At 36.6% G+C, this 22,845-nt stretch overlaps 1 pseudogene; it reads right to left on the reverse strand.

Moving 5' to 3' along the window:
- Positions 1–2,234: 2,234 nt before the first annotated feature.
- LOC113894790 lies at positions 2,235–19,939 on the reverse strand (annotated as a pseudogene).
- Positions 19,940–22,845: the final 2,906 nt, after the last annotated feature.

The following is a 22,845-nucleotide window of genomic DNA, read 5'->3' on the forward strand; positions in this document are numbered from 1 at the left end:
GAAAAGTGGTCAACCACTTGTAAAAGAATGAAACTAGAACACTTTCTAACACCATACACAAAAATAAACTCAACATGGATTAAAGATCTAAACATAAGACCAGAAACTATAAAACTCCTAGAGGAGAACATAGGCAAAACACTCTCTGACATACATCACAGCAGGATCCTCTATGACCCACCTCCCAGAATATCGGAAATAAAAGCAAAAATAAACAAATGGGACCTAATTAACCTTAAAAGCTTCTGCACATCAAAGGAAACTATCAGCAAGGTGAAAAGACAGCCTTCAGAATGGGAGAAAACAATAGCAAATGAAGCAATTGACAAACAACTAATCTCAAAAATATACAAGCAACTCCTACAGCTCAACTCCAGAAAAATAAATGACCCAATCAAAAAATGGGCCAAAGAACTAAATAGACAAAAATGTACAATTTTCTTTAGAGAAGTTTCAGAACCAAAAGACTAATTTGCATGAAAAGCTGTAGAGAGAGTAGCTGAAAAGTCCATGGAATAAAACTTCTATTCCATTTACACAAACTTAATACACATGTTCTTAACAATTATGCTTGGATTATTCTTGACAATCTCTTAAGACATTAGACAAAGCTAGCCATCATCTCAAGTTATTTCCCTGTTAACTAGTTTTATAGCACAGACATGTTAGGCAAGAATAATTAAAAAAAACTAAACTGAAAAGTTAAATACACGTTTTTGTGTTTTACTGCCCTGCTTGATATACATGAAGCAATGGATATAAGACAATTCATTTTTACTGCATCTTTTACTGTTCTTAGGTTGCCTAAAACATTTAAATATAAATAAAATGAGTATAGCAAAAATAATGAAAACAAATGGCAGGTAACTACAAATAATGGGATGTGAATTTTTTCTGCCCTTATCCGGGGAAAATTGGGTCACAGCTAAACGAACACTTCTGTAACTGTTGTCAACAGTGAGCACATTGAGAATGGGTATTCCACAGATAACACCTGGTTTAACGTGTACTGCCCATGGGACATCCATTTCTACTACAGCCACATAAGTGCTTCGAATCTTAAAGTACCCACAGCTACACCTGTGACTGGAGCCAACTATCTCTTTTATCCCCCACCAGGACAAACCAATGTGTAGGCAGCTTTCTTTGCTTAGACATGGAAGCAGTTTTAATACTGGCCCTTGTGAAGCCACAATGTACCAAAAGTATGATGCCAAACTTTTATTTCCTGTTTAGTCACTCAGTTGAGTCCAACTCTGCGACCACATGGACTGCAGCACGCCAGGCTTCCCTGGCCTTCACCATCTCCTGAACCTTGCTCAAACTCATGTCCATTGAGTTGGTGATGCAATCCAACCATCTCATCCTCTGTCATCCCCTTCTCCTGCCTTCAGTCTTTTCCAGCATCAGGGTCTTTTCTAATAAGTTGGTTTTTCACATCAGGTGGCCTTAGTATTGGAGCTTCAGCTTCAGCATCAGTCCTTCCAATGAATAGTCAGGATTGATTTCCTTTAGGATGGACTGTTTTGAGCTCCTTGCAGTCCAAGGGGTTTCAAGGAGAGTCTTAAAGAGCCTTCTCAAATACCACAGTTCAAAAGCATCGATTCTTCAGTGCCCAGCCTTCTTTACGGTCCAACTCTCACATCCATACATGACTACTCAGAAACAGAAGCCAAGCTTTTATAACTTGTATAAAATTTCCATGTCCCCATATTGGCCACCTCAAGATGAAAACAGATAACTCCCGATATGTTAATTGGCTCTATGCTGGGCTTAGTCACTCAGTCATGTCCAACTCTTTGTGACCTCACCAAGCCCTCCAGGCTACTCTGTCCATGGGGATTCTCTAAGCAAGAATACTGGACTGGGTTGCCATACCCTCCTCCAGGGGAACTTCCCAACCCAGGCATCAAACCCAGGTCTCCTGCATTGCAGGTGGATTCTTTCCCATCTGAGCTACCAGGGAAGCCCATGAATACTGGAGTGGGTAGCCTATCCCTTTCCAGGGGATCTTCCTGACCCAGGAATTGAACTGGGGTATCCTGCTTTGCAGGCAGATTCTTTACCAGCTGAGCTGCTAGGGAAGCCTGTTAACTGGCTCTACTCCTTCAATATTAAACACAAAAAACACATGGAACATATAGAAATTCAAACAGCAGTAACATTAACCTATGAGAAATCATAAATAATTATCAGTAGATAGCATAGATGACAGATGGTCTATGGTGCAAGTTTTACAATGAGGCAGAAAAAATTTGGAAGACTGGGCAATTTTCTTCTTCATCTTCTTCAGCTTCATCTCTTTGGGTATCCAGTGTCCACAGGTCAAGTTGTCTCTCAGTAACTGTATTATTAATGTGCTGTTTTTGTGTGACCCTTCGCTTAATGTATCAAGTTCAGCAATGGCTCCATCAAATGCTGTTTTTGCACGAGAGCCAATTTTCTCAGGGGACTTCAAAATCTCATAATAGAACACAGAAGTTAAGGGAGAGATCCAATCTGATAGGATGTGTTGGTTGTGTTTACTTTTTGCTGATTTCAAAAGCTTCTTGGTATGCTTGCCATGACTGATCCACAATCCCTCTCTTATCATCACCAGCAACAACCTTAGCCAAAGAATAGTAGTAGTCTCCTTTTATTTTCAAACAGAAGACTTTGCTCTCTGCTTGTGAAGCACTGGGGATCAAGAACTTTCCCAAAAGAAACAGTATATCATTGCAGATATCTCTCAGCCTTGTCTCCATTTTCTCTCTGTTCTTGAACCATCTGCTGTTTTCGCTCAGCACCTTTATCTTTTGATCAATACTTGAGACAAGCCTCCAAGATGACCTACAGGCTCCTACAACCTTTTTATAAGCATATAAGTCTTCATTGAGTGAAGACTCCTCTCCTCAATGGATAATTCAGCTCCTTGCTCAGTTACAGACTTCATACAGGCTGCCATATCATCATCTCGCTCAGCCTGCTCGGCCAGTTTGGCCTTCTGCACCAGTATATTTTTGTCTATGTTCTGTGTCTGGAGTAGGTATGGCAGACAGATGGGACTCAGCAGTCTCTGGGCGGCAGTGCCAAGGCTGAGACTCTACCTGGAGTGTTTTAAGAGACAGACTTCTTACATCTTTTCCTGCAGGAGCAAGAAAACATACGTGGCTATTCAGGTTAAGTGCAGTCTAGACGTGTCCACAAGGACTTGGGCTGAAGGTTGGCTGCACCTGGGAAGATTGCCTGTACTTTCAGTTCAGTTCAGTCACTCAGTCGTGTCTGACTCTTTGCGACCCCATGAATCGCAGCATGCCAGGCCTCCCTGTCCAACACCAACTCCTGGAGTTCACACAGACTCACGTCCATCGAGTCGGTGATGCCATCCAGCCATCTCATCCTCTGTCGTCCCCTTCTTCTCCTGCCCCCAATCCCTCACAGCATCAGAGTCTTTTCCAATGAGTCAACTCTTTGCATTAGGTGGCCAAAGTACCGGAGTTTCAGCCTTAGCATCATTCCTTCCAAAGAAATCCCAGGGCTGATCTCCTTCAGAATGGACTGGTTGGATCTCCTTGCAGTCCAAGGGACTCTCAAGAGTCCTCTCCAACACCACAGTTCAAAATCATCAATTCTTTGGCGCTCAGCTTTCTTCACAGTCCAACTCTCACATCCACACATGACCACTGGAAAAACCATAGCCTTGACTAGACAGACCTTTGTTGGCAAAGTAATGTCTCTGCTTTTCAATATGCTATCTAGGCTGGTCATAACTTTCCTTCCAAAGAGTAAACATCTTTTAATTTCATGGCTGCATCACCATCTGCAGTGATTTTGGAGCCCCCAAAAATAAAGTCTGACACTGTTTGCACTGTTTCCCCATCTATTTCCCATGAAGTGATGGGACCAGATGCCATGATCTTCGTTTTCTGAATGTTGAGCTTTAAGCCAACTTTTTCACTCTCCTCTTTCACTTTCATCAAGAGGCTCTTTAGTTCCTCTTCACTTTCTGCCATAAGTGTGGTGTCATCTGCATATCTGAGGTTATTGATATTTCTCCCAGTAATCTTGATTCCAGCTTGTGCTTCATCCAGCCCAGGGTTTCTCATGATGTACTCTGCATATAAGTTAAATAAGCAGGGTGACAATATACAGCCTTGACGTACTCCTTTTCCTATTTGGAACCAGTCTGTTGTTCCATGTCCAGTTCTAACTGTTGCTTCCTGACCTGCATACAGGTTTCTCAAGAGGCAGGTCAGGTGGTCTGGTATTCCCATCTCTTTCAGAATTTTCCACAGCTTAGGAAAGAGCAAAGAAGAACATACTGTCTATAGTGGGTGAATGTTCTTCAAAATCTCTGTTTCATCTTTATTTGGTTATATACTTCGGGAGCCCAAAGAAGTGAATTCCTTATCAGTGACAGTCCTTGGGTGGGTGATACCTCAACACTTCTAAAATTATTTTGTATATTTTTCTGTGAACTTTTAAGACTATGTGCTCTAAAACTTGTATTTATTTTAGACTGAAAATGCAATCAGGTAATTTCTCTGATTTCCATGGTCAGGAAAAACCAAGAGCATACTTTTCTTTTTACATAGGCTCTTTCTCCTATTGGGAGAGAAATAAAAAGAGCAAAATGTATGTATTTTGTACTTTCCCTATTAGGTTTCCTTTTATTATGCTTCTAAAATAAAGTAGGGGAAACATGTGAGATGTGTTTTTACACATACATATTGTACTAATGGGCTTCTCAGGTGGCTCAGGGGGTAAATATGCAATGCAAGAGGCACAGGAGGTGCAGGTTCGATCCCTGAGTCAGGAAGATTCCCTGGAGGAGGGCATGGCAAACCACTCCGGGATTCTTGCCCGGAGAATCCTATGGACAGAGGAGCCTGGCGGGCTACGGTCCGCAGGGCCGCAAAGAGTTAACACAACTGAAGCAACTGAGGACACACAACATTGTCCTAATGGAAAATATAATAGGAGTTATTTGGTACTCAAAGGAAAAAGATGAACTATCATTTAAGAAATGTTGCTTAAATAGCATATATGTTGACTCCTCTCTTTCTAAAATTAAAAAAAAAATTAACAGCATGAAAATTACATAATTTTCCTTCATCCAAATTTGAAAATAATATATAAAATAATATATAAAATAATATAAAATTTAAAAATCCATAAAACATAGGATTTATAGCATTACACCTAAAATTCAGAATCCTATCAAATTTGTGCTATTAAAAATGCTCTTTATCTCATGAAAAGCTTTGGCAAAACTGTTTCAGAAAATGCAGAGTGACAGGACACATTTCCCCCTTTCACCAAATCACCTTACTTTTGTGAATTTCTGTCAAAACTTAGTTATTCATCCAATGTGGAAATAAAGAGCAGTCACATTTGTTCAGTGGAGAAAATTTTTTTTCTTTTTAATATTCAACTCATAAAGCTGTACCAATAGATAACAGAGTTTAACAGGTTGATTAGAACTAAGATATTTTAAATTGAAGTTGGAAGAACTCTAACTTGCATGTGTTATTGGGCCACAGAAGTTTGAGAAACTAACAACAGAGGCGAATTCTGTTTGATGGCAGTGACACTGAAACTTTTCTCACCCCTCAGATAACATGGTTAATGTCGGGTAACCCTACTGGAAGTATCTTCTCACGTATTTTGTAACTTCATGGGTCTTTCAAAGGATAGTTTATTTATTATATTGTAATAAATAATATTTATGTATTAAGAAAAATATAGCAGTACTATTTAATACTCTTCAAGAGACTTTCAATCCAAGAAGAAAAGTCATTTCATAAACTCTGAAGCTCGTTAACCTTCATAAAATACTGGTGAGTTAGGTGGCAAATGTTACTCTTCTCAGTTCATAGATGACTGATCTGAAGTACCAAGAGGTTAACTGATTTTTCCAATTCACAAAACAAGTCACGGCACAAAGTGAGGTCATGCAGAATTCTTGACTGTTGGTTCATATAGAGTTCTACTCTCTGGACAAGTGCTTTATTAAATAAGCTCTTATTGATTATCATTTTCTGGGTAATGCCATTTGGCATTTGTCCAAATATTTTGCTCATGACACAATTATCACTTCACAAAGGACAAAACTGTCAGAATTACCCAAATACTATAATAGTTTGGATCATTACAGTTGAAAAATCAAAGGAAAAATTCCAGGCTGCTTTGTCCTAGTGAAACTATTAAAATATATGAATATTTAAAAAATTAATAGCATGTTTTCACCAATAAGTAAATAAACATCACATTTAATGTACCTTCTATAAGGAAGTCTTCAAATATAATACATGGGAGAAAATCAGACACATTTTTATTTATTGTTGCTAATGTAAAAGCAAAAGAATATCCAATTTTTTAAAAAAATTAGAAGTAGTAAGAAAAATAGGGATTCTATGAACACATTTGATGTGATATTGTTAAAAGCTATGTGATGGTTTAAAATGGGCTCCTTTTTATTATTTTTCTACCATTGTATGCTTTTTAAAGGGCTTCCCTCATGGCTCAGTGATAGAGTCCACCTGCAAATGCAGGAGACTCGGGTTCAGCCCTGGGGTTGGGAAGATCCCCTGGAGAAGGAAATGGCAACCCACTCCAGTATTCTTGCCTGGAAAATCCCATGAACAGAGAGCCTGACAGGCTATAGTCCATGGGGTTGCAAAAGAGTCAGACATGACTTAGTGACTAAACAATGACAAATATTTTTTAATTTTTAATTTAAAATATTAAAATAAGTAAATTATTGAGAACAACTTCTAGAACATGTAAAATAATTATTCAAAATAAAAATAAAATTCAAGTATGCATATTTGGCAGTGGACATCAATTTGATGTATTTTGACCAGTGATCTAGAGTGTTGTTTAATGCCAAAACCAATTCAGATAAATAGAGTGTTTCCCAAGTTGTAAAAGGGCTTCCCTAGTGGCTCAGATGGTAAAGAATTCACCTGCAATGCGGGAGACCTGGGTTCAGTCCCTGGGTTTGGAAGATCCTCTGGAGAAGGAAATGTCAACCCACTCCAGTCTTCTTGCCTGGAGAATTCCATGGACAGAGGAGCCTGGTGGGCTACAGTCCATGGCATCCCAGAGTCTGACACGACTGAGTGACTAACACTTTCACTTCAAGTTGTAAAATGTTGAAACCAGTGAACCAGCAAGGTTGCTCAGCCATGTCTGACTTATTGCGACCCCGTGGACTGTAGCCTACTAGGCTCCTCCGTCCATGGAATTTTCCAAGCAAGAGTACTGGAGTGGGTTGCCATTTCCTTCTCCAGGAAGATCTTCCTGATTGAGGGACTAAACCCAGGTCTTCTGCATTGCAGGCAGATGCTGAGCCACCAGGGAAGCCTCCAGGAAAATGCTGAAAGATGATCTTATATGTCAGCTTTCTTTTAGTGACAAAATAGAAAGAAGTGGTTTTTCAATATTAAATAGTGTGGTCATTTATTAATTGTATGGGAAACTACTTCCCTTTTCTTGCCTCAGTTTCCTTATCTATAAAAATGGAAATAGTAACACACTTCATAGCATTGTGTAAAGTCAATAAAAGACTTAAAATAGTATTTGACACAGAATAAGCAGTTGATGAATATTGTGTAATTATTATTAGTTCCCTTTTCAATAGCCCTGTGGCGGATTCATGTTGATGTATGGCAAAACCAATACAATATTGTAAAATAATTAGCCTCCAATTAAAATAAATTAAATAAATAAATAAAAATTAAAAAAAAAACCTTCTTTCAGTCAGTTTTTACCTCTGAACCTCCTTATTTCTCTCAGATTTTACCTTAGAATCTCCTTCTTTCTGTCAGATTCTTTACCATCTGAGCCACCCAGGATGTACTAGAAGAACTAAAGTTTAAAATTTCTGGATGCTGCTTGATTGGAAAAATTTTCTTGAAATGAAATCAACACTAGAAAATAGATCTGAGAGATTGGGAAATGGAAAAAACTGGAGAACTGAACGTATTTGAACTCATGGACTATCCATACATGAAAACAGTTCTATTCATGAGCTCTTCTGATATATGGGGGAATATACTTCCTTTTTCACTTATGTCAATTTGGGATTCTATCTCCAATAATATAAATTCAGTAATTACCACATAAACAGAATTGAATTAAATTGAATTGAGATTGTTTCCATTGCCACAATTCAACAGTAAACACACTTATCCATTGATTGAAGATATACCTAACAAAAATTAATTATAGAGTAGATTCTGGTTTGTGATATTAGTAGCCCCTGATGCAATCTTTTCCAATTCCCAATGTAATGCTTAAGAAGCACCAAAATTAGTGAAGTCTAAATGACACTGAAAATTAGCACAGAGATCAGCCCTGGGATTCCTTTGGACGACAGAGGATGAGATGGCTGGATGGCATCACTGACTCGATGGACGTGAGTCTGAGTGAACTGCGGGAGTTGGTGATGGACAGGGAGGCCTGGCGTGCTGCGATTCATGGGGTTGCAAAGAGTCGGACGCGACTGAGCGACTAATCTGATCTGATCTGATGATTCTATTGCCAGAACCTGGAAAGAGTTTCCACTAGCAGTAAAGTTGATAAAAACAGAACTGAAAAATACCAATCATCATGCACTACAGAATATTAAAAAAAAAAAAAAAAAGAAAATCCTCATTGTGTCAAAGTGAATGGAAATAATTCTCATGCACCATTTCCTCTTTCTGATAAACAGGCTCTAAATTAACCTGAAAACTCTAGGATCATTTTCTACTGCCTGGTACCTCTGTTTCTCTCTTTCCTTTTTCTTCAACTCCACAAATCCCCCATTAGTTTATTCTCTGTGAGCAAATGTTCGCTAGGCAGAAGGTAAGATGGAATACTGGGGGTTTATTGTCAACCTGAGTTTCATCAGAATAGGAGAAACTCATTTCAGGATATCATAACTTCACAAGATACATGCCTACCAAGGTCAGATTTGGAACAGCAGTTGTATATTCTTGCATAGCCTCCAGCTTTAGATCTAAAACTGTAAATCATGCACAGAGAGTGAATCTGGTTAAGACCATATATGGACTGATTCTAAGTGCATTTAGATTTAACATTTTCTGAGGATCAAACTTATTTCCTAGTTTTAGAATAAGTAAAAAAGAAATAATACACCATTATAAAAACAAGATAAAAACAAGCCAGGACCAATTGGAAGACTAAGAGGAGGAATAGACCTCAAAAAACAAAATGACACAGAGAAGGAATACTTTATAAAATTATTTGTCATTCTCAATATACAAAGATCTATGGTTCTTTGATGTGGAAAGAAAAAGCTAAAGAAAAAGCTGGAAGACTAAAATCAACCTGATGTTATAAAAAAAGTTTACTGTAACTAAGTAGAATTACATAAAAGCTAAAAATTTAACAGCAATATGAAAATAATATGGGAAGCATTAAAGAATAGGATTTATTCTTTTCCAATTTTTGGCTTCTTTCAATCTTTGACATTAGATTTTTCTAATACTTATTTTTTTTAATACTGAGCTACTGAAAAATAGATTACGGAAGGAAAAGTTGAAGCAGGAGTTTGACAGGTATGAGGAGGGAAAGATGACATCTCTAGTGTAGGTAAACCAAGATTTCTATGGGTTGAGACTTTAAGTTCAATACTACTGAGTTATATGTTCCCCTTAAGAGTAAAGACCTCAAAAACAAGTAAATGGGAATTGATTTCTGTTATTGTATGTGATGTGCTCTTGGGGGAAAAATTAACACCACCAAATTCATAGAATCAAATAGTGGAATGATGATTGCCATAGGCTGAGGGGACAGGAAAATGGGGAGTTATTAATCAGAAGGCAGAAAGTTTCAGTTAATTATGATCAATAAGCTCTAGAGATCTGCTATATCCATTGTAACTAAATCAACAACAGTGGAATGTACACTTAATTTGTTAAGAAGGTAGATCTTGAGTGTTCTTACTGGAATAAGATAACTAATTTTTTTCTTTTTAAGAGAAGAATGACGAGGAAAAACAAAGTACCTGGAATTAGAGGGACTTAATATATGATTTAAGTTAATTTTCTTTTGTTACAATTAAGCTTTATAGATCAAATAGGTAAAAATTCAAAATTAATAAATCTTAATCGCAAACTTACCAGAAATGAGACAAGAGAAAAGCTTAAATGCACATTGTCATTAATGAGTTGAAACAAAATTAAGGAATCAAAGGAGGGGGTGATAAATGTTATAGTAAGAGTTATGATGCTGTGCATTAAATTAGTCAAATGGGATATTCATTAGAAACTTGTTCTTAAAAGTGTTCAAAATTTTAGAATGTATGCCTAAAGACAGAATGGATAATGGTAAAATAAAATGTTAGTAATGATATTCTTGAGCTTCCCTGATAGCTCAGATGGTAAAGAATCTGCCTGAAATGCAGGAGACCTGGGTTCAATCCGTGGGTCAGAAAGATCCCTTGGAGAAGGAAATGGCAACCCACTCCAGTATTCTTGCCTGGAGAATCCCATGGACAGAGGAGCCTGGTGAGCTACAGTACATGGGGTCTCAGAGTCAAACATGACTGAGCAATTAACAGAGACAGAATGATGTTCTTGTTCCTAATTCCTCCCAAAACCTAGAAAGTGAAGAAAGATGGTGACAAGATGTGAAAGGAGTAAAGATAAGTTTATCTTGTCTCAAAGTATATCCCTTCTTGATTTTGATAAATAGATAAATATGTTTAAAATGTTCTTTAAGCATAAAGTATCTCAGAGAGGACGGGGTTGAGCCCCACGTGCCCATACAGCGGCTTCCCATTAGCTATTTCACGCTTGGCAGTGTGTGGAGGTCAGTTCCACTCTCTCAGTTTGTCCCACACTCTCCTTCCCCCACTGTGTCCAAAGTGTGTTCTCTTCACCTGTGTCTCTGTTCCTGCCCTACAAATTGGTTCATCAGCACCATTTTTCCAGATTCCATATATGAGTTAATATATTATGCAAAATTTGTTTTTTTATCTTTCTGACTTCCTTCACTCTGTATAACAGGATGTAGGTTTATCCACCCCACTAGAACTGACTCAAATGTGTTTCTTTTTATGGCTGAGTAATATTCCATTGTATATATGCACTACAGCTTCCTTATCCACTTATCTATTGATGGGAGGGATGGGGTAGGTGGTGGCAGGGAGGTCAAGGAGAGAGGGGACATATGTGCCCTTGTGGCTGATTCATGTTGTTGTACGGCAGAAGCCAACATAATATTCTAAAGCAATTGTCCTCCAATTAAAAATAACTTTAAAAATAAAACTAAAATATGACTAATAGATTTCTAAAAATTTAAAGTGCTAAAGACTTAAAAAGTTGGAAAAGCAAGCATGTTGAAAACAAAAAGAAAGAAAATATTTAAATAAAATTTTAATGACATTAGAATACTGCATTATTTAGTACAGCAAGAAGCCTGTAAAAATAAATACATGATATAGACTCAATTGTTCAACTCAATAAGAAATAACCAAAATGTTAGTGGTGGTTGTATTTAGCAGTATGATTATAAATTGTTTTTTTTTCTATGAAATTGTCTTTGTTTTATGTATGGAGTACAAAATTACATTTGTAGTCAGAAAATAAGCTTTTATTTTAAAAAGAGCAGAAGCAAATGTGGCCACTGATGTAGACTAATTCTAGATTGTGAGGCAGAGAAACAAAGAGTTGAGGAAATTTGAGAAGAACTGAAGTGTTTGAAGCAAGAATTCAGAAGTATTATAAAAAGATGTACATACTTGTGGGGCAAGAAAGAGGAGAATATAGCTTATATTTGCAGCTGTGTTTTTCTGAATTTAAAGACTGCTCCTGGGAGCACAATTTAAATGGAGATAAAAGCATGATTGAGTCTAATAAAATAATGGAGTTTATAAAGTCTGTCTTCCAATTGAGTCAATATCTTTTTTTGTTTTCATTTGTTTGTTTGTTCTTAAGCTATATACCTTCTTTTGCAAATCTGTAGAATTATTAGGAAAAAATTCCTGCCTTTGCTTTGCCAGTGCCTTGACAAGTGTCTAATAGTCAAAACTATCACGGCTTCGTATTTCTTCCCACACCAAAGTCTCTTTTACATGATTCATTTATAAGCATTAACATTTAAGTAACCTATCAAATGTCTAAACCAGACCTTACCAAAAATAGTGTCAGTTAATAGTGCTCTTTGTCTTAAATCAGATTAATTTGCATCATCAGTTGGGAGGAGAGTTACCTTGGAGAAACTAAAGCTTTCTCATGGTGACTGTGTTTTGACCTAAAGCTTGTGAGTCACACAGAGCAAACAATTCTCTCAGCCCCCTTTCCTTTCTTTGTTCACAGGAAGTCAGTGAAGTTTCTGGATTCCTTTTGAAGGGAATTATCAATGTCATTCCAAAGATGGACATACAGGGATCAGTGTTTGGGGGCTGACATAAAATACCTATCGCTATTATCTGTTCCACAGGCTCCTTCTGACTCTTATCTTAGGGGGAATGTTTTAAATCTTTTTCATTCTGTCCACATTGTTTTAACGAATGTTTAATCAGCATTCCTGTCTTCTACTAAGTATGGGACCTTGTGAAATTTCCTTAATCTTTGTAAAATAAAAGACTTAGACTATATTTATTCATTTGTTCATTTAATCTTCCCACACACTTTTAGTTAGTTCTAAGTATGTGTCAGCCATTTGCTGAGAGTTGAGGATAGAATTCTGAATAAAATAACTTTCTATCTTCATGGAGTTGGGGGTTCAGTAGTGTATGATTTTGGAAATCTTTACATTCCACCATTTATGATTCTATTAGCTCTTCTATAACTGTTAAAGTGTGTCAAGGAGGACTTGAAAAGGCAGACAAGACACCTACTGGAATTTGCCATGGATGTCCTCTCTTCCTGTCAGTCTTTTACTTAATAGCTCCAAGAATTACAAAAGCAAGATCTAGCCAAAAGGGAGCTCTGTCTGCCTCCAGGGGTCAGTCTCTCCTTGAAAATCCTTCCCCGAATTGCCTAAAGCCACTTCTAAGGATCGCAGGCTCTCAGGTAGGAAGAAGCCTTCAAGAATTTTACTTGCATAGAGAAACCAGTGCTAAGTTTTCTTTTAAACGTGAACTGAATCTCAAGCAAGTCTTTCCCTTTGATTGAAATAGAGGGGCTTGTGAGGGTGCGTGTGATTTGTACGCTTACACGCACTTTCATATGTCTTTGAAACCTAGACAAAGATTTTTGCCTTAGGCCACTAAGGGAGGGAATATCACAAAAGGGATTAGCATGCTGTACTTCATAGCATCACATCTTGTATTGGGGTATTAGATCATACTTTTAATTCAAATAACTTCACATATGTCCAATTCAAGACAGAATCATGAAGGCACATGACTGAAAAGAGAAAAAAGATTGGCTTTACTTTGAAATGAATCTACTAGGATGGTTTACTTGCAAGACAAGTAATCTGAGTGCTTGTACATCCAGCACTAACATTCTAGCCCTACTAAGAGGCCGCTTCACAACCACAGGTGTGTGCCATTTGAGATCCGCCTGCTGTCTAGCACCCCTCCCCACCTTCTTCATTCTATCTTGTCCGGAAAACTCATTGAGCAATTAACAAAATGAAAGCATTCTCCTTCTGGAATTTTGACTTTCAAGGTGGGAATTTAATTTGCAAAACTGCCTACAACTAATTAAAATGAGTAGTCACTGTTGGTTTGAAATGGATTATCTCTGAGAAAATCACACTTCAAATTGTCAAAGGAGGGTTTATATCCTGATTTTGAAAAAGCATTTCCCTCCATTGTAAATGCTTTCTCTGTTCAGCTGACTGATGCTCATTCGAATTAATGGAATCTGAGAAAAAGCCAAACTGAAGATGATTGATACTCCAAGGTTAGTTTTATACATAGATGCTTTACATCACAGTATTTTTGAAAGAATTCTTATTCCTTTTTCCATTGTCTTCTCATTTCTTTCACTTCTGACCACTATTTCTATTGTGTAATATACAACCAAAGAAGTGATGTTTTAGATTAAGTGAATAAATTAAAAATACTTTCTAGCTCATCAGCTATGTATTTGTATTGCACATTTTCCCCATGACTCTTCACAGTTAATTTCATGATAGTAATCTGAGAACAATTGTGTCATAATTGGAGGGGGTATAGCTATAATTCTGCCAACTTTCAAACAGAGTTCTGTATGTGCCTGAATCTCAGAACATTTTAAGGCAAATTAATTTTTACAAGTTTAATCAAAAATTTAGATTTCATCTCACATAAAAACTTGCATGGACTTATTTTCTTCCATTGATCGACTTGAATTAGTTGGGTTAGTCTAAATATAATAGGTCTACTAACATTTATCATCTTTAGTTAGAGCATTGATAATAGAAAGTGTTTATGATATGCTTTTACCTATGTATGTGCTCATGCCTTTTTCTATACCCAATACTCAGATCTTTCTTTTTAAATAAGTCGATTAACTATTATATGAACTAAAAGATCAAGAAATAGTAAGGATTAAAGGAACTGATGTTTTAAATGTAAGTATCATTAAGCTACTGCTCATTATATGCAGTGGTAATGCAAACAAAAAGTTGTTTTCATGAATCTGAGTAAGGATAAATAATATTAAACAAATTTTAGCAAAACAAGAAAACGAACAAAGACAGGATATTATATTTTGATGCCTTACTGTCAGTAAGTTCAGAAAGAGTTTTCTAATTAAATTCTTTCATTAGGAATAATAGTATTTCACACTATATGAACAAATGTATTGACTTAAGTTTTGAATTTCCGAAGAGATTTGAATGCTTGGAAATATAGAAAAGAGCTACTTCTGCTTAATTTTCTTAAATTATTGGAAACCTAATTTGTAATCACAAATAACCAGTGATATTAAACAGAACTGTAATATAATGATGTTTAGAAATATCACTCTGAAGTGAACGTGAAATATATATTTTTATACATTTAGTTGCATATATATGTTTTGTTACATTTTAGTGGTTTAGAGCTGATTAGGAATTATCTTTAAGAAAGATATCCAGAACTTAGAAATAGTACTAATAACATTCTGGAAACATTTGCTATGACTAATCTGTCTAGATCATGCCACAACATGTATATAGTTTAAAAGAAAAATAAATGTGCATCATACAGGAATATGCCTGAAATCGAATATTGTGCTAAAAGAAAGAACATTCAGAGAGAATGGGTGATTATAAACTGCAGAGCAGTAACAGGTATTGAAGCAGAAATACAAAATATACTAGGAAGATATTTAAAGCACAAATCCATCTTGAATACACAGAAATGGGCCTGTACATCAATACTTAAATTTTGTTTTCTGGCAATGTGTTGCTCCCATAAATAACATTGATAGTTGACTTAGCTAATTTATGGGTTAACCTAGGTCATTCTCATTAATTTACCAAAAGCTTTAAAGCCATTAGCAGCACTTCCCTTTGATCATTTCTTAAGTTTGCCCCAGGAATCTTTTCTAAAACTGTTAGTTTACCTCTCCCTTTTTTTATGATATAATCCTCAATCTTTCAGTCACGTTGTGTGTTCTTTAGGTGTTGATCTGTGCCCCACTAAATCACTTCAGTTTTCCTTAATGGGTCAGGATTAAGAGTCTCTAACTTGAACACACACTTAGGTGCTTTTTCATGTACATTCCCTATTGCCTTCTATGCCAAGGGCAATGTGGAGCAAATGTCAGCCTTAAAAATTCATATTTTTTATATCTTTGGAAATAATTTTTAGAAAAAGTGGGGGGAAAATGACAATTGCTTGGAGGCATAACCCATAAGAAACAGCAAAATACTCACATCTGCTTCATAAATATATATATATACATATATATCCCACAGATTTTGCTATCAATTAGAGAAAGTTTGGCTTAATTTTCTTGTCAAAGCTTTACAAAAAAAAAAGAAGATTTGCATCTTGGAATGTGTTTCTGACTCAAAGGAGGGCAGACTCCACAATCAGGCATTTCACGAGCAACACAGAACATGAGCTAGCATTGCAAAGGGGTAAATTATACTTACTTCATACATGCTATGCCTGATGACATCTATCTACTTGCTGTATCTCAGCCCATAAAAAATGACAAATTCAACACAAAGTCTTCAATCTGACACTGAGACATACACCATAATCTTTCAACAATCTCTGCAACCATAACCATGGATCAAAACAGTCATAAAGGTGCAATAATCGTATGAAATAAACATGGATATTTGAGTCAAGAGATCTGTGTTCAGATTTCAGTTCTTCTACTCTTTCTCTGTTCATCTATAAATAAGGACAATGGTATCTTTTCTTTGTGTTGAACTGAGATCACTGGAAATAATAAATGTTTTTCCTAGTACAATTCCTAGGATTCATGGAATATGCACTCAAAATTTATTTCCATAACTGCTTCTACTATGACCAAGAACTCCAACTTTGGGCTAAAAGGAAAGTTTAAAAAAGCAAATGGAAATATCTTTTAATATTTCTGTTGTTACAGAATATTGTCAACAGCCTTGTCCTGAAGGCTGTATTTAAAGACACAGTTAAAGAGGTCATAATTATATCTGGTGCTCTTGCATGGATCTATTCTTGTCATGGCTAAGGACCATGGATTCACCTAAGCTAGGTTTACATAGTAGAAGTATGACAGGGAAGCCCTCATTGTGAATACACACAACTTTTAAAAAAAGTATTGTGAACTACTTTATTTTTTGAAAGATCTTTGTTTTAACAGTAAATACACACACACAAAATACTCCATAGTAGTCTCCCAAAAAAGTACCTATTTTTTTGCTTTCCTGTCTTCTCATGCATGGGTTGGCAGTGTTTTTTTTTTTTTTTTTTTTCCTAGCTACTGATTTCCCTCTTGGAGTAAAATAGAATATTCTAAAAGATTTAGGACAACCTAGAGTCTTAGGTGATTTTAGATTTCACTGAGACTCATATCAAATGATTAGTATATGTTCAAATGCTTCAAGTTTTTAGAATTAGCCTGGGAAGGAGAATTGTCCCTTTATTAACTGTTGACTAAAGGATATCATGGAGACTTCTACTTTCTTAATTTGAAACCTAAGATCCTTTAGAGCCTGATACATGACAGAACTAAGGGTTAAAGACACTCTATGAAGATCCTGAATCTATAATTGTGAGTGCCTCAATCACCCCTCATCTTATGTTTTCCTATTACATAGTTCAGAGTGGGGGAAGTGGTTCAGTTCAGTTCAGTCGCTCAGTCATGTCTGTTTTGCGACCCCATGGACTGCAGCACACCAGGCCTCCCTGTCCATCACCAACTCCTGGTGCTTGCTCAAACTCTTGTCCATTGAGTCAGTGATGCCATCCAACCATCTTATCCTCTGTTGTCCCCTTCTCCTCCTGCCCTCAATCTTTCCCAGCATCAAGGTCTTTTCAAATGAGTCAGCTCTTCACATCATGTGGCCAAAGTATTCGAGTTTCAGCTTCACCATCAGTCCTTCCAGTGAACACCCAGGACCGATTTCCTTTAGGATGGACTGGTTAGATCTCCTTGCAGTCCAAGGGACTCTCAAGAGTCTTCTTCAACACCACAGTTCAAAATCATCAATTCTTTGACCCTCAGCTTTCTTTATAGTCCAAATCTCACATCCATATATGACTATTGGAAAAACTATAGCCTTGACTAGACGGACCTTTGTTGACAAAGTAATGTCTCTTCTTTCTTATACTTCAAATTGAATTTTATGATATTGATGGCTAGCTAAGCAGAATCATTAGAGCAAAATTCAGTGGGACTAATTTTACCAACCTTTGTTTTGTATATTCTGCTTCTATCAGTTTGTTCTGTTATTGCCTTAGGTTTTTATCTTTTTGTTTTATATATTCTGAGCATATTATAGTGATCAGATCTTCATCTTCTCTGCCTTACAAACTCTCTTTGGTAGCAAATAACAATATCTGAAGTCTATACAAGTCTTTAATACAAAACATAATAAACAATAAATAGATATGCCAAGAGGGAAGACCATATGATCAATGATCAGAAGAAAATCAAATACAAGGAGCTGATTCATATGACCTGTATAATCAGGTTATAGGGGGCAAATTGGGTAAATAAAGGAAAAACTAGGTGAAAGCATGAAAACTTTCAATAGAGAATCAAGGTGTATGAAAATAAAAACTGTAAACTGGAATACTTGAACTGAAAATCGCAAGATCTAGAGTAAAAACTCAGGATTGTAATTTGATTAAAACTCATAATTTAAAAAATATCAGACAGAGAAGAACACAGACTAGTGAATTATAATGGGAAGAACTATGCTGGAGAGTGATTTTATCTTACTTAGAAGTTCATTAGCTAGTCTTTCATGGATACTGGCAGAAGACAGGAGATCCTTGAGTCCAAAACAAAGAACGTTATTACTCACAGCCCAGCATACAGCATGAACTTCATTTTGTACCAGTGCCTGATGCCTTACAAGCCCACAGAGTAATGCGGGAGGTCGCCCATGTGGATGGCCACACAATGCCACACTGCATTTCAGGAAATAAACACTGATCTAGAGGATTCGCCGCTTTGCTAGCAAGCAGCGATATCCTGGATCTTTGTCCAGCAGTAGATGCTACCTCAGTCCTCAAGACTGCTCATTGAAAACACAACCCTAGAAACTGTCACAGGCAAAATATTGTCAGGCCCTTATACTCTTGGGCCAAGAACAAGCAGGGTTGCTCAGAGCCCATGGTGGAAATGTGGAAATGCAGAAGAGAATGAAGCACCAGCAAGGGTAAATAAATACTGTGGATAAATAAAATGGAATATAACCTCCACAAAACAAGACTTGTAATAGTTTATTCTAAAATATAAGTAGAACTAAAATACATAACAAAAATGTAAAAGATGCAAAGGAGAGAATGCTTTAATGTTTCTAAGACAAACATTTGCTTTGTCAGAAGATGAGAGAATATATTTTTCTGTTATTAAGAAAGCATGGTATAATCTCTAGGGAAAATGCTAAAAATATATATTATTTTGTTTTTTTTTTCTCTCTTTTTATTTTTTAAATTATGAAAATATGGTAACACATTTACAGGAGACTTGGAAAATATAGAGCAAAGTTACATATAGTTCCACTATATATTACAATTCTAAAAGAACATATTATTAACAGATTGAAGCCACTGAAAATTTGGTTGGTTTGTTCCAGAGCACTGTAAACTCTAACATACAGATATACATTAGAAAAGTAAGGAATAGGTCACCAGTTAGAGAAAAGTCTTAGCATAAAATAAATGGGACAGCTATTGTGTAATTATTATTAATAGAAGTGGAAGAATGAGTGTCTGATGCAGGACAAGGAATTACAAAGAAATTACAGGACAGGCTTAAGTGAAACCTTGTCAATAGGAAATGATATATAATCCCATGTATAAAATATAGTATAAGAAGAAATTGAAAATATAGTTTATTTTTATAATTATTGTCAAGGAAGAGTAAAATACAATTAAGCAAGCTATGGAACACAGGAGGAAAAGCAGGTACAATGTGATCAAGTAACTTGACTTTATAATCATAGGATCAAAAGACTGACTGGCACCTTAAAAATGACTTAAGTCCCAAAGTTACCCTCAGGATAGCCATCTGGTCTCTGTTTAGAATCTCCAGTACCAGAAAGCATTGTGCCTGAGAGATCTAATGTTATTTTTTGACATAAAATTTCAAAATAATTTATTATTTTCCATCCCTGAAACTCTCTTCTGATGCTATTTAGAGAGCACACACCTACTTAAAGGAGGTAGAAAGTCTTTCCACATGATTCAGGACATAACCTTCCATCCACCATCATCCTGTCGTCCTTCCTATCAATTCAGTATGCATTATGCCTCCACCAGAAATATCAAATTTTCCTGTAGTGTTCTGTTTACATTATGTTTCTGTAGGTGAGGTTTAAGTTTGTTGAGGACCAGAATTGTGTCTGCATCCATGCTGTTTGCTGTGTATCCCTCGTCGTTGACACTGATATGGTACGCAGTAGATGCTCAGGGAAAGGTTTGCTCAGTATAGTAAGGTGCATTTTGAAGCCTTTAGTAGCCAATCAGATGGCAGAGAAGTCAGTTTGGGTGCAATCAAAACAGAGAAACCACACACAATTGACTAAGAAAGTTTAATATTAAAAAAGGAACAAAATTGAGTCATTTGTAGAGACATGGATGGACCTAGAGTCTTTCATACAGAGTGAAGAGAGTCAGAAAGAGAAAAAAAATGTTGTATATTAATGCACGCATGTGGGATCTGGAAAAATGGTACAGATGAACCTATTTGCGGGTAGGAATAGAGACAGAGACACAGGGGACTGATGTGTGGACATGGGAGGGGAAGGTGGTAGGATGAATTGGGAGACTGGAACTGACATATGTGCACTGCCGTGGGTAAAGCAGATAGTAGGAACCTAGTGTATAGCACAGGAAGCTCAGCTTGATGCACTGTGACCACCTGAATGGATGGAATGAGAGGTGGGGAGGGGAGGGAGGCTCAGGAGGGAGTGGATATATATATACACATATAGCTGATTCACTTTTTTGTACAGCAGAAACTAATGCAACATTGTAAAGCAACTGTACTCCAAAGAAGCTATTAATTATAACAGGGGATTGGAGCAACAAGGGGCTGGTATATAATGGCTGAAGACAGCTTGAAAGACTATAGGAGTATGGCAGTTACAAGGAACAGTCACTACCATTAAGGCTGAGATAGCATACCCAAGGGAGATGACTTGACGCTTCCTTAGGGCTTCAGTCCAAATCATGCTGACGAGAGCATGACCACGCCCACCGATGACAGGGAAATCATTATGACATCATGCTGGCAGAACTTGCAAGAAATCCACTCTCTGGGGTGCTGGGGAAAGCTATTGCTCTCATCACTTCTTTAGAGCGATGGGAATAGTCTTTAGAGATTATTCCTGGATGCCTTCTGGTTGAGATGTCAATCAACAAGTAGTTACCAAGATTAGCGCAACTCTTTAGAATTTCCACCACAGCACATAAGAGAATATTTTAGAAGGAGAGCACAGTTCCACATAGGTCAACATCTAGCTGCTCCGATGCTTCGTAGCCACTGCCTTCCAATGAAGGAGACACAGGAGATGTGGGTTTGACCCCTGCATTGGGAAGCTCACTTGGAGTAGGAAGTGGCAACCCACTCCAGTGTTCTTGCCTGGATAATTCTAGGGACAGAGAAGTCTGGCGGGCTACAGTCCATGGAATCTCAAAGAGTCAGACACATTTGAGTGACTGAGCACGAACATGTTGCCTACCAGGATATGTCTGCTATCCTAACATACGTCCTCACCTCAGGATTAGTGACAAGTCATCATTTACTTGCTAAAACATCCTGCATATTCTTCTGTACCTCTCCCAGGAGTTTGGCTCTATCTTCTGTGAGGCAATCTACCTATGAGTAACCGCAAACTGGTCCAAAGATGCAGAATGTTTTATTTGTCTCTCTTCTCTCTATCTTGTTCCTGTCAACAAAATAAAATTGGTATTTGTTTTAATTCTCTCCAACTTTATGTTTTCTTTTGAAGAAGATTTTTTTTTTCTAGTCTAGGTAGAAAAAGAGCACACCCAACATGAAATATAAAAACATTTGCCTATTCTTCTAAATCACTTGTTTGGGAAGAATATATCGTGGCGGATTCATGTTGCTGTATGGCAAAATCAGTACAATATTGCAAAGTAATTAGCCTCCAATTAAAATAAATAAATTTAAGTTAAAAAATAAATAAATATTTTGTTTAGTGTGAAATAAAAATAAATATTTTTATTAGTGTGAAATGCTTCATTTTAGGCAGTTTTGTACATGCACATATTTTCATCTACATGCTATACAAATTCTAAAAGTGAAATATGTGGTCTTGCAAAGAACTTTCTCACAGGGAGAAAGCTGATTTTGGCCGTGAAGCTCCTTCATGGACTTCCAGGGAATTTAGATAGGTTTCTTAGGCAGACACTGCCCTTCAGATTTAGCAAGTTAGTCCAAAAAGCGATTAATCTCCGTAGATGTTCATTTTGAATGCATTTTTTAGGTACCTTAGATAATCTCAACCTGTCACTTTGTATCTTTAAAATGTCCAATTATCTTGATAATTGGCAAAATGAAACACTAAACCCTCACTACTGATGAAAGACAAGCAACCAATTAAGGTGTTGGATATGGTGTGGAACAGGCTGATTTTGCATTGCCAGTTCCTGTACCTCTTTGTGCTGTTTCGAACAAGGGCTTAATTTGTCAAATGTTTTGTACCTTTATACTGAGAGCTGGAATATATGTATATATACATCTCTTGGTTTTATTACTCACCCAAAATTTCAAATTATGCCTTGAGTAGGAAAATTTTTTTAAATAAATGTTATATCTGAGGTGTAAAGTTTACAAATTATATGATAGCACTTTTACAAGTTTGTTGCAACTTAAAAAAATTTTGGTGTATTATTAAGTGAACCTTCTAATTCTTGTTAGTTATTCTTTTGTTTCCGATTCTTGGCATTCATTAGCAAAGGTAATTTTTTTCTTTTTGGTCAACAATCAGAATCCTACTATTCTGAGAACAGCTGCTGTGAAACTGTTGAAGTCTTCAGCTAGCTAAGATTATATATACATAAAATAGCTGTGTCATTCAAGTCTTTCCATTTATAATTTATATGCTTTGAGCCTCAACCAATGCCCCACTCTCAGCTAGTCCCTGAGGATAATATTTAGTTTGACTCAGAGTAGCCTAACACACTTATTGTCAGGTATATGTTTTGCTAATCAAATTTGCACTTCTAATCTAGAGGACTCAAGGGATAAATTTCTTACCCTCTATTTTACTTAGCTTACAACCCCATGG

Source organism: Bos indicus x Bos taurus, chromosome 6, assembly GCF_003369695.1.
Source record: "Bos indicus x Bos taurus breed Angus x Brahman F1 hybrid chromosome 6, Bos_hybrid_MaternalHap_v2.0, whole genome shotgun sequence".
Classification (NCBI taxonomy): domain Eukaryota; kingdom Metazoa; phylum Chordata; class Mammalia; order Artiodactyla; family Bovidae; genus Bos; species Bos indicus x Bos taurus.